The sequence below is a fragment of the Akebia trifoliata genome, chromosome 10, assembly GCF_017979445.1.
Source record: "Akebia trifoliata isolate Shusen 1 chromosome 10, ASM1797944v1, whole genome shotgun sequence".
Classification (NCBI taxonomy): Eukaryota; Viridiplantae; Streptophyta; class Magnoliopsida; order Ranunculales; family Lardizabalaceae; genus Akebia; species Akebia trifoliata.
Window position 1 is genome coordinate 14,541,493 of NC_141384.1, and position 12,893 is coordinate 14,554,385.

Genomic DNA, 12,893 nt, shown 5'->3' on the forward strand with positions numbered 1-12,893 from the left:
CGATGGAGGTAGAAAGAGCCTAGCTCTAATACCAAGTTGAAATTGAAAGAGAAGCTAGAAGAGATTAATTAGACCTAATTAGGCTTTAAAAGTATTACATAGTCTGAGAAGAGGAAAAGACTAAAAAGGACACAGACTAAAAAACCTGATAGTAACAGACTTATTTAAAAAAATAAAAGAAATATTATGCAAATCTATATGAAACCATAGTAAAAGATTTGAAAAAAAAAAACCTTGAAACACACTCAAATTTTCATACCATAATAAACAAACCATATGGAGAGTAGAAATGAGGTTTAGTTTGCATTTAGTTACATGTTTCCATATGTATTTGGGATTCTGATAGCCAAATGCAACTACAATTTATATGGACTAGAAAAATAATGTCACATTAATTACATACACTTTATTATGTAAAACACTAGCTTAAATGAACCAAATATTAAGTATTAAATTCTCACATTAATATATTTTCATTTTTAAATATGTATCAATAAATTATTAATATACCCAACTATTTAGAAGAAAAATTGTGTGTACTTGCGTATAAGAAGTGGTAAGATACTTAGAATACATCAAAATAAGATAATATACTGAGGGCTAGGTATTCCTAATTCTACTAATAATAAATATTGTGTAATTGTCAGGTCCTTTCTACAAGCAATTTATATTTTTTAATTGTTTTTATAAATATTGTTAGAAGATTAGGGTTAAGGAGAAGAGGAAACTAGAGAAGAGAAATAAGTCGGTAACTGCCAATAGGGTTCGGCCGCTCTGTTATATTAAAAACATGTGGTTGATCGTGTGGGCTTACATATTAGGCTTACATGACCTTCCATTAATGTCCTATGACATGGGTTGTGTTGGCTTAAGTATTGGGCCCACACGACATTAAGTAAGAGCTCTAACACTCCCCCTCAAGCTGGAGCATACAAATCTGACATACCCAACTTTGTACAAAAAGTAAGAAAGGAACACCTGGATAATGGTTTTGTGAGAACATCTCCCAACTGATTTTCTAACTTTATATAAGGAGTAGATATCTTCTTAACCATTACCATATCACAAATAAAGTGGCTATCAACCTCAATGTGCTTGGTTTTCTCGTGGAATATTAGATTACTAGCTATATAACTAGCAGCCTAGTTATCATAATAAATAGGCATAGGAGTAGGAACTTCAATCCCCATCACCTTTAAAAGGCTTTGAACCCATAGCATCTCACATGCAGTATGTCTCACCGCCCTGTATTCTACTTCAGCACTAAAACGAGCTACAATTTGTTGTTTTTTATTGCACCAAGTCACCAAATTACCTCTCACGAAAGTACAATACCTAGAAGTAGATCTACGATCAGTCAATTTCCCCGCCCAATTAACATCTAAGAAGCCAGTAATGGATATAAGAGGTGAAGGTCTGTATAATAATCCTTTGCCTGGTGACCACTTTAGATACCTCAGCATCCTATACACAACATCCTAATAAGTCTATTGCGGAACATGCATAAATTGGCTAACTACTCCCACAACAAAGGTAATATTTGGACGAGAGACAGTCAAGTGGATTAGTTTGCAAACTAATCTACGATAACACCCTACATTAGGATAAATATCCCCATGTTTAGCATCAAACTTATTAGTGGGATCTATAAGAGTATCAGTTGGTTAATAACCCAAAGTACCAGTCTCAAATAACAATTCTAGAACATACTTCTTTTGAGACAGACTAATACCTTCTTTGGAGCGGGCTACTTCAATACCCAAGAAGTAGCGAAGAAGACCCAAGTTTTTAGTGTGAAGTTGTTTGACTAGATGAGTCTTCAAATATGAGATACCACTAGGATCACTTCCAATGATGATGATGCCATCCACATAAATTACCAACACAATAATTCCACCAAAAGATTGCCTCACAAATACTGAATGATTAGAAGTGGACCTAGCAAATCCACAGGCAAGAACAACTAACCTAAATTTATCAAACCACGTTCTAGACGACTATTTCGGCCCACAAATTGCCTTCCGTAGGCGACACACTAGTCCAGTCTTACCAGAGGCAACATATCCAGGTGGATGCTCCATATATACCTCCTCCTGTAAGTCTTCATATAGAAAAGCATTTTTAATATCCAACTGATACAAAGACCAATCATAACACACTGCAATAGAAATAAAAACTCTAATAGAATTCAGGCAAGTCATTAGAGAAAAAATCTTACTATAACCAACCCCATAAGTTTGTGTGTAACCCTTGACTACAAGGCGAGTGTTCAACTTCTCAACAGATCCATCAAGAAGATACTTGATTGTACACACCCATCTACACCCCCACAGCTTGTTTCCCAAGTAAAAGCGGTGATAGATCCCATGTATGATTATCATGAAGGGTTGTAATCTCCTCGTCCATAGCTAGTTTCCACCCAAAGGAAGATAATGCCTGCATATAGAAAATAGGAATAGAAATAGCAGACGAGGAAAGTGCAAACTAGCGAAATGAAGGTGACATCCAATGAAAAGACAACAAATCAGTAATGGGGTGGTTAGTGCAAGATCTAGTACATTTCTTTAAAATAATAGGAAAATCACTAGAGGTAGAAATAGATGTTGGTGGATGTAGAGGAACCTCAAGGCAAGCTAGTGATGGATTTTGGGCTAGTAGAAAAGATGAAGGTGCTCGGAAATGACTGCATTGGTATATACTTGAAGAGGCATAGTTGAAGAGTCACCTGCGAGAAGAATTGGAAGTAGAAGAGGAAATTGTGGGAGACAACTCCCCTTAACGAGAAGATGCAATATCCAAATCAAATGAGGAATCTACAGAAGAAAAATAAGGTGTAAACTTAAAGAATGTCACATCAGCACTTACATAGTACCGTTGAGTGATAAGACAATAACATATCTACCCTTTTTATGTACGAGAGTAACCCAAAAAAAAACATTTGATAGATCTTAAAGAAAGTTTATCCAACCTAAGCTCAAATGAGTGAACAAAGCAAACACAACCAAAGACTCTAGGAGTAACAGCAAAAGGATATACTTGAGGATAAACCAGAGAGAAAAGTGATTAACCATTTAAAATTGATGACGACATGCGATTAATAAGATGACAAGCTATGAGGGCAGCATCAACCCCAATAAGACTTAGATACATGCATTTGAAATATAATGGTGCGAGCAAGATCAAGTAAATGACGATATTTTTGCTTAGCAACACCATTCTGTTAAGAAGTATTAACACAACTAGTCTGATAAATAATGTCATTATCTGAATAAAAAAACTGAATAAAAGATTGCATGTATTCTAAAAAATTATCAAAATGGATAATTTTTACAAATTTGACTGAAATTTCTTTATAAAAAGTAAGCCAAACACGAAGTAATTTAGTGCGATCTTTCAATAAGAAGAGTCATGTCGTACGAGAATAATCATCCATAAATACCATAAAGTAATGAAAACCAGATAAATTTTTTATTTTTTACAAACCCCAAATATCTGTATGAATTATTTCAAAAAGACTAGATTGACGACTCTCGCTACGATTAGGAAAAGAATCATGGTGGTACTTGCCCAATTGGCAAGCCTCACATTTTAAAAATGATAACACGACGTAAATTAGACAAAGGCACATGACCCAACCAATAGTGTCACTGTAGGGGTGAAATTGAAGCATTCAATGCAAAAGTCGGCGCATCTCGCATTAAATAGAATAATCCATCTTCTCATGCCCCAAACCAATCATCTTCTTTGTTTTGAGATCCTTAAAGACGCAATAAGAAGGGAAGAAAGCTATGAAGCATTGCAATGATTTTGTAAGCTAACTAATAAAAAGTAGATTAAAAGGAAAATCAAGGATCGAAAGAGTAGAAGATAAGGGAAGAAATGAATTCGGAAAAACATTACCTTTGTCAACTACATTACAAGTGGACCCATCAGCTTGTACAATGTGAGAATTAAGAGAATGGAAATTAAAAAAGAGACAAGATATACGAAACATGTAGGCACTAGCTTCTAAATCGATGACCCAAGATGAGGGAGACTTGGCATCCATAAATGTTGGATTATCTAAAATAGTTATGGGTGGAGTAGGTCCTGCAGTCAAGATAATCAACTTCTGAAGAATCTCTCCCAACTATGTGGTAAGATCAGAAAATGAAGCTCTAGATGTAGTCTGAGAAATGCAATCAATGGAATCAATGGAACTCCGAGGAGGTTCCTCTTGAGCTTGATTATAATAATTTTTCAAAAGAAGAATATTTCGCTTAAATTTTACTATTTATCAAAATATTTCCACCAAAATCTTACATTTTTATACTTAAGATATGATTATATCAATAAAAATTTACAATTCAATGAAAATTTTGCAAAACGAACAATAATTTCTACAATATATACAAAAGGAAATTATCAACACTATAGTTCATGTTGATCCTGTGGAAATGGAAATATTTTGTATATTTTATGGAAATATGTTGAGATTTAATACTAAGATTCCAATTTTTGAAATGGTAGGTATAACCATATCTCAAAACTTCATGGCATTTTGGAATATTTCAATGGAACATCCATGTTTTGGCCAAAATTGGAGCGGAACATTGACCTCAAAACATTGAATGTGTTGGGAATTACTTGCAATATTTCAGTTGAGACCCTTCCAATATTTCTCATTAACATTGCCTCAAATGAGATTTTAAACCTTTGTCTTAAGAAGCATTCATATGATAAATTTGGAAAAAAAAAGTGAAACTTGCACTATCGTGGGCCAAATGTATAAAACATTGCCTCCAATGAGTTTTTAAACCTTGGTTATAACAAGCATTCAGATGATAATTTTTGAAAAATAAGTTAAAGCTGCACTATTGTGGGTTAAATGCTCTAAAACAAGAAACTCAAGGCCTAAAACAACGTAACTAGAAGTATTGAGAAATGATTGGGAAGCACACAAATCAACAGATGATACTCTCATCATCGTAACCTTGTCCCAAAATTTTGGGCCGACTGAAAGTATCCTTTGCCACCGTTAAATTATGTCTACAACCATGCCTTTTTATAATTCAAGTGTGCCAATATCTGCTCTCACTACCTCAATCCAAATAATTTTTATTTTCTTCTCGCTCTTTAGTAACTTTCAACTTGCATGTTCCTTCTAATTGGGGCTTAATCAACCTTAGTTGCACATGTGACATGACCACACCATCTCAATCGACTTTCCCTTAGTTTATCATCTATTTAGGTTACTCCCACAGTTGTGTTAGCGTATTCATTTCTACCTTTCTTAGTCTTTCCATTATTTTACCTCTACTACACTCAATCTCTGAACATATTTCATCATTGCCCAAATATACTCTATGAAGCATAGTTCGTTTTATTGTCATTTTATTAAAAAAAATTATTTAATGGGATTTGTCGATTGTTCACACCACTCCAACCATCCAACTCCAATTGAATGGATAACATTCCCCTGAATTGCTTCATCTTTATAAATAATAGAATAGATATAAAGAAAATGGCCACTTTGAGATATTGCTTAGCCATCAATTTTTATTAGCCATTCTTCTGTATGGGTGCCATTAATTAGGTTGTCCTCCACATACTTTGTCTCAATTCTACTTTTCCTAAAGGTCTCGTACTCAAAAGTAGTCCTAGGGAGTTTTAATTTTGTGAGTTCTCCCTTTCTAGTTTCATCATCAAATGCTGAGTGACCTACGTAAGCTCTTGAATGTTAGTAACTACAACCATTGTTTAAAATCTTGTTTTGATTCAATTTTTTGGTTTCCACAAAAAAATTGAAATGAAACTAAAGCATAACCAATACATTCTGAGACATTGAAAACATAAGTTCTTCAAGAGGAAACCGAGGTCAAGGGGGCTTCTTAAATATTAACCAAAGAATTGAGGGTTTCTTTAAAATCAACCATTTTAAAGGGATAGATATGATGTTTTTATTTCTCTGTCCTTTTTCGTCTTTTCCTATTTCAACGCCTTTCATATAAATAGGAAACAATGAAATAAAGATATCACTTTTCTCTAGCACAATCTCTCTCTTTCTAAATGACGTAGCGGAAGCGTGTGAATCGATAGATTCAATAGGTAAACAAGCAAGAGCTTGAAATAAAATAAAGCTAAAAAGTAATTAAAAGAGAAAAGATAATTGAATTAATATATTTGAAATTCATTGAATTTCGTTTTTGAATACTAAAACGTAACTTTCTAATCTATATATAATAGAATATTAACTTTCTAAACCTATTATAACTCAATTTGGACACTTCTAATAATAGCCTAAAGAATAAAAACGATATTACAAAAAAAATACAAACCTAAAAACAAATTAGAAACTTTCTACTAGAATTAGAAAATAAAAATCCTACTAGAACTAGAAATGGAAATGCTCTTAAAACTAGAAAATAGAAACAAATTCTACTAGAATTAGAAACTACTTAAGACTCTTAACTTTAATTATAGATGTCCTACATCATGCCCCCTTTCTTTGAAAAAACTCTACCTCTAGTTGTTCTTGAAGGCCTCCATTTTTTTTCTTTTTAATTCATCTCTCGCTCTAATCCACGTGCAACATCTATTCTCAAGACTTAATTTAGAAAATATAATTGACCATAGCATATTATAAGGCAAATCCTTCACATAAGCATTATCATTTATCTTCTTCAAGATAGCAAGGGGTACAATTTTCTTCAACTTGGTCTTATTGTAAGTTTTGGTGGGAAGCAATCTTTACTAAGATAAACCATGACCAAGTCTCCTACATAGCTCTTGAATCTTCCATGCCTATTTGGAATGGAGTAATAAATCTCAATCACATGTTTTTGAATAATTAATTGGCGTGTTTCCAAGTGGTATTTCATGTGATCGTCAAAAATTGTGCATAGTTCAATGGGCATGTTGAGACACACCGTACATTCTAGTTTCTAGCCGATTTGAACCCCAAGTTTGAGATGGTTCGAGTTTTGATTCTAAAAAGGGATCATCTTCCTCCTTTAAACATAGTGTACTCATAAGTTCAAAGTGAGGCAAGTCGACGATCGACTATAGGACAAGTGAGTATCCCTTTGAGTGACAGATCTATCATGGTGGAAGATAGACTTTAGGGGGTAAGAAATTTGATAAATCCACACATAAGTTCAATGGTAGAGAAAGGAAAAAGTGTGATAACTGTGGCAAATTTGGTCATATTCCAGCAAAGTGTTGAGACTTAATAGGTCGCCTTGACTCATTCCAACTTAAGGACATTCTTCTTCAACTCATCATGCTTCCAATGTACATGATAAATGATTCCCCGAGTTCTGAGATGTCGACTCGATGGTACAAGCCCCATTCTCCCAGGATGATATTGTCCATTTAGGGACTCTGTTGAATGATTCCACTGCAACTTCTTTCACACACACAAGTACCTCTACTTCTACTTACCTCATTTCAGTCCACATCTTGGATTTATGACTCGGGAGCTACAGATAACATGACAAGTAAGTCTTCTTTCAATCTTGTAGCCCTTGTTCATGTAAGAACAAAGTTCGTTTAGCTAATTGTTCATTATCGTCCATAGTCAATAAAGAAACTAGTTTTCTTTTGTCTAATGTTTTACATGTTCCTAACCTCACTACAAATCTTGTGTTTGTTAGTAGTGTTGCAAAAAATTGTTTACCTTTTTTTCCTTCTCATTGTGTCTTTCAGGACTTGACAACAAAGAGGGTGATTAACAATGGTTGTGAAGTAGATGGCCTGTACCTTCTCAACATTCCAATGTGTCAGTGCTTAGGAAGGTCAATAAATCCCGGATATTGCGATGGCATATTCAATTGGGTCATATTTCTTTTAAGTATTTAGGACGTTTGTTTCCTTCTCCGTTTCAGTCCAGGTCTTTGTTAGAGTTACAATGTGAAGTTTATCAATTTTCTAAGAACTGTCATTCATGTTATCCAAAATGTTTAAATAAAAGTTTTTCATTTTCTCTTGTGCATTCTGATGTTTAGGGACCTTCCCCTATTACTTTTTTATTTTCATATTTTGTTACTTTTGTGGATGACTATAGTAGATATATTTTTTATTTTTTTGCTTATCGTGACTATAGTAGATATACATGGATATATCTGATGAAAAATAAAGAAGATGTCCATTCAATATTCAAAGACTTTCATGCCATGATCCTTACTCAGTTTGAAAAAAAGGATCAAGGTCCTTCGATGGGAAAAAGGAGGCGAGTACTCCTATGGAGGTCTCTAAGAATTCTATGTTGCACAAAGGATAGAACAACAAACCTCATGTGTCTCTACACCCTAACACATTGATACTATGGAAAGAAAAAACCATCATTCGTTGGAATTAGGGAGGACCCTTCTACTGGTACGCATGTCCCAAAATATTTTTGGTCAGAAGTTGTTCTTACTGCTTGTTATATAATCAATCGTACTCCCTTTAGTGTCTTAAACTTCCAACCTCCTTTAACAGCTATTGAAAAATTTTGAAGAAACTTCTTGGAAAATGGTTTGAAGTTAAAGAACTTGGACCTCTCAAATATTTTTTGCATATCAAGGTAGCTCGTTCCGAGACATGCATTTTTATTTCCTAACGTAAGTGATGCAAGATGATGAAAGAAGAAGATGAAAATAAGGGGGTTAGGGAATCTGGTTAGGGATTGGGTTAAGGATTTGTGCTATGATAAGGTATACCCAAAAGGATTTGGGTGTTAAGGTTTAATTTTGACCACAATCCCAATAACCTAAAAATAAAAAAATTATAATTACAATATTTTCAACAGGGTAAAGGATAGGGTTAAAGGTTAAGGTTTGTAAGGTAAGGATTAAAAGTTGTGGGAAAGGGGTTTCAAGAATTCAAGAAATCAAAATCAAGAATGAAAAATTCTTGAAAAAGTCAAGAAAATAGAGTTTATGGATTGGTTTCTTGAAAAGATTAAAGAATTCTTGATGGAGTCTTGCTGGTTTCTTGATCTCTCACAAATAAATAAAAAAATTATAGAAAAAACGGATTAAAGAACATAAGAAAAAGATTAAAGAAAAAAAAAACAATGTATTTACCTTGGAATCACCTTAATGATTTTCATGGCATTAATCATGCTGAATGCACCAACATCCAAACAACAAAAAGGTGAACTTTTTTTATTCCCTTAATCATTTTGAAATCCATTACAATAGGCATATATAGGCTAGACTCAAAATCCTAATTCTAAAATTATATAAAAATTGACACTTTTGACTTTGAGATGCAAATCCCATGTAAAACTAATATCGTATCAGTATTTTGACCATAACTTTCTCAAAACTCATCGGAATCATAAAATCTAGGACTCGCTGGATAGGTAATTGAATAACCTTTTAAATAACACCAAAATCAACTTAATATGATAAGTTTTGACCTGCCAAAATAAGGTCTAAATAAAAATAACGTAAATAGTACCTAAACTTGAATCAAATTCCTAAACTAACCTAATAATAAACTTCTAGAATAAATAAAACAAAAAAATGAAATAGGCCCATAAATAAAGCCAAATAATTAAAATAAAATAAAATCCTAAAACTAAAACATGACCAAAATAGGTTAGGCTCGTGAACTTTGATGTCCCCATCAGTAAGTATGTGTTGGATCTACTTTAGAAAAATAATATATTTGTGTCTTACAAGACCAGACATTACTTATGTAGTGAGTGTAGCTAGTCAGTTCATGCATGCTCCTCATACGACTCACCTTAACACAACCTTATGCAATCTTCGATGTCTGAAAGGGTGCCCAGGAAAGGTGGTTTATTATTCTAGTCGCATGGCCACATGAGAGGGGAGGCATGGTCCAATGCAGATTAGGCAAATTCTTTTATTGATCGTCGCTCAACTTCGGAGTATTTCACTATGGTGGGTGGTAAGGTAAGTTGGCGAAGCTAAAAATAGTCTATGGGTGCTCGTTCAAGTGCAAAAGTTGAGTTTCGAGCAATAGCATTTGGCATATGTGAGGTGTTTTGGTTGGGATTGTTCCTTTGAGCGCTAGGATGCTCACCTCCTCACCCTTTTGGTTAAACTATAACAAGGCTTTCATTAATATAGCTCATAATCTGATACAACATGATCGTACGAAGCATGTCGAGGTAAATCACCATTTCATCAAAGAGGTCACTTCCAACAAAATATGTACTATCTTTGTTCCTATGTCTCAACAATTGACCGATATCCTTACTAAAGCCTTGAGTCGTGTCAGTTTTGATCATCTTATTAGCAACCTAGGCATGTGTGATATCTTCACACTAGCTTGAGGGGGAGTGTTATCAGATACTATGTTTTATGTTTTTATTTATGTCCTTTTTTCATCTTTTCCTATTTTTATTTCATATAAATAGGAAGCAATGGAATAAATAGATTACTTTTCTCTTAACACAATTTCTCCTCCCCCCCCCCCCCCCGCGCGCCCCCGTCACCCCCCTCTCTCTCTCTCTTTCTCCAAACCCCAGATCAATTTTCTACAAGTATAGTCATATGAATGTCAAGACTCAAATTGAGTTTATCCCTCTTTGTGGGTTTGTTCATGTGTGACAGAAGAGAGAAGGGGTGAACCACTTACCTCTGTGCAAATTAAGATCTTCAGCTCTGATTGAACTTTGATTAGTGCAACTATCCATGTATGTCTCTCTCTCTCTCTTGTTACCAAAAAGCCCTGACATCTCTCTCTCTCTCTCTCTCTCTCTCTCTCTCTCCTCTCTCTCTCTCTCTCTCTCTCTCACTCTAAATATATCTGAGTGTGAGATGAAAAGGATGAATTGTAGATGAAAAGGTCAAGACTCAACAGTTTGTTTCGGTAAAACTGAACAAAACAAATTGTTCTTGGCTTTTGTCTCATAATGTTGAAAAATAAATATGTCTTAGCTGAAACATTTGGAAACTAAAGGATATTTTGAACCATGACTAAAACTAGACAAAAAACAAATAAGGATTGAACTAATTCATGATGGAAATCAATTGTAACTCGGAACTAATTTATCTCTTCACCACTTGTTCTCGAATTAATCACAATTCTCTAATAAATAAACTTAATTATGTAAATATATACTATATCCATATGAGACTCCTTGCTTTAACAATAACCACCAAATCAAATCCCTAAGTACAAAAAATCACTTTTTTTTTTCTACACTTGTTTCCACGACTTTACTTATTGGCACCCTTTACTTCTACCCCCTCTTGCACCTTTTATTGTAGAATAATGATGAAATGACTTCCCCCAAACTCTCCTGACGTGGTTGTGCATAGAACCATAGATTTTTTCCTCAAGATACACAACTGCACATATTTATGGGAATGTGCAGTTGTGTATCCTAAGGAAAAATATATGGTCCTATGCACAACCAAGTCAGGAGAGTTTGTGGGGAGTTTGCCAGAGGGGGAGTTAGAAAATCACAACTCTTTACTATTAACTTCTAAAACTACTAACCTTTGTTGTGTGGTTATATCCTCCCTTGAAATAACCACACAATCATTGCATATTGATTGCTTATTTATCAAAAGTAGAAAAAAATTCTATACAGATTTTCTTGGTTCCAGTCCAAATATTTGTACACCTTTTTGAAATATTTTCTATCACAAGGTTATATACCAACACAAACTCAAGGATCTCATTACCCATTTCATTTTTTTTTTCTCCAAATCCAAGTCCTCCATGCATCTGCTCATATCCTCTACTTTCTTCCCTACTTGAGCATTTAAGTATCTTAATATAAAAATCCTATCTACATTGGTCTTTTTTAAATGAGTTCATCCATTTTTTCCTAGAATTGTCCCTAAATGTTTCTTCTAATCCAACTTAAGATGCATAAACACTAATTCTGTTAATTTTTCCTTCTTTCCTAACACCACAATTTTATTCTTTAAATCTTTATCAACTATTATACCTACAACAATTATATTTTTATCAACTATTCTACCTACAACAATTATATTTATCCCTTTTCCCCTATAACAAAGTTTATAGCCATCAATTTTATTTTCGTTTGTCCCTCTCCCGGAAGCATGCTATGTTATTTTTCTTCCTTTTCATCATATCTACTAAATATAAGCTCTCATTGAGTTCCAACTCCAGGTGACGATACAAACAATACACTGTCAAATTAACATATTTACTCACACATCCAACTTGTGCGAGAAACCTTCATTACTTCCCACTACACTAGGCGAGATAGTTCTAGAGGATGCCCTAGCCAAAGCAGGCTGAGTTGCATTGAAGGACTGTCGGGAACGCCCTAATAAGAGTTGAATGAAATGAGGAATGTAGGGTTACACATGCTGCCAACCTGACATAATTCTCGTGTTATATAGGGTCAAATCAGTAATGTAGGGTCAAAAAGCACTGTACAAATGAAGTTACATATGAAAAAAAAACAAAAAGGATATGATCCTGGATTTCAATGGATTGGTGGAGCAGGATGTGCACACTAAACCACGAATGTTTGGGACAATGCAAAGAAGCCTAAGATTAAGATGGCAACGAAACGAGAGTAACACAACAGGATATATCTACTCCCTAAATAAACAAGATTTCAGGGTAACAAGGCAACAACATGAACAAAAGTGTTGGAAGCATTTCCACACTTATGTAGTTAATATTGAGTTGGTTTGCATGTAGTATCTGATCAATAAAGCTTGTCTTTTCTCAAGTAGTGGCGTTTTTATGATCCTAGACGACAATCCCTAAAGGAATTTTGTAATAAAGAAAGGAAATTATAATCAACACAACAACGTCGTCCGAAATTGTACTTGATAACCCAGTGTATAACATTTTTTTATCGGTTATCAAGAAAAAGAATGCACATTGCCTTACACCCAGCTTTTTCATGGTTGAGATGAAAATTGAAACTAGAACATTAAATACTAAATTGGCCCTAATCA

General features: G+C 34.2%; 1 protein-coding gene across 2 annotated transcripts in view; it reads right to left on the minus strand.

Moving 5' to 3' along the window:
* Positions 1–12,893, minus strand: part of LOC147393167 (SNARE-interacting protein KEULE-like) — a 70,489-nt gene that overhangs the window by 31,456 nt on the left and 26,140 nt on the right. The gene's annotated exons all lie outside the window — the stretch shown is intronic.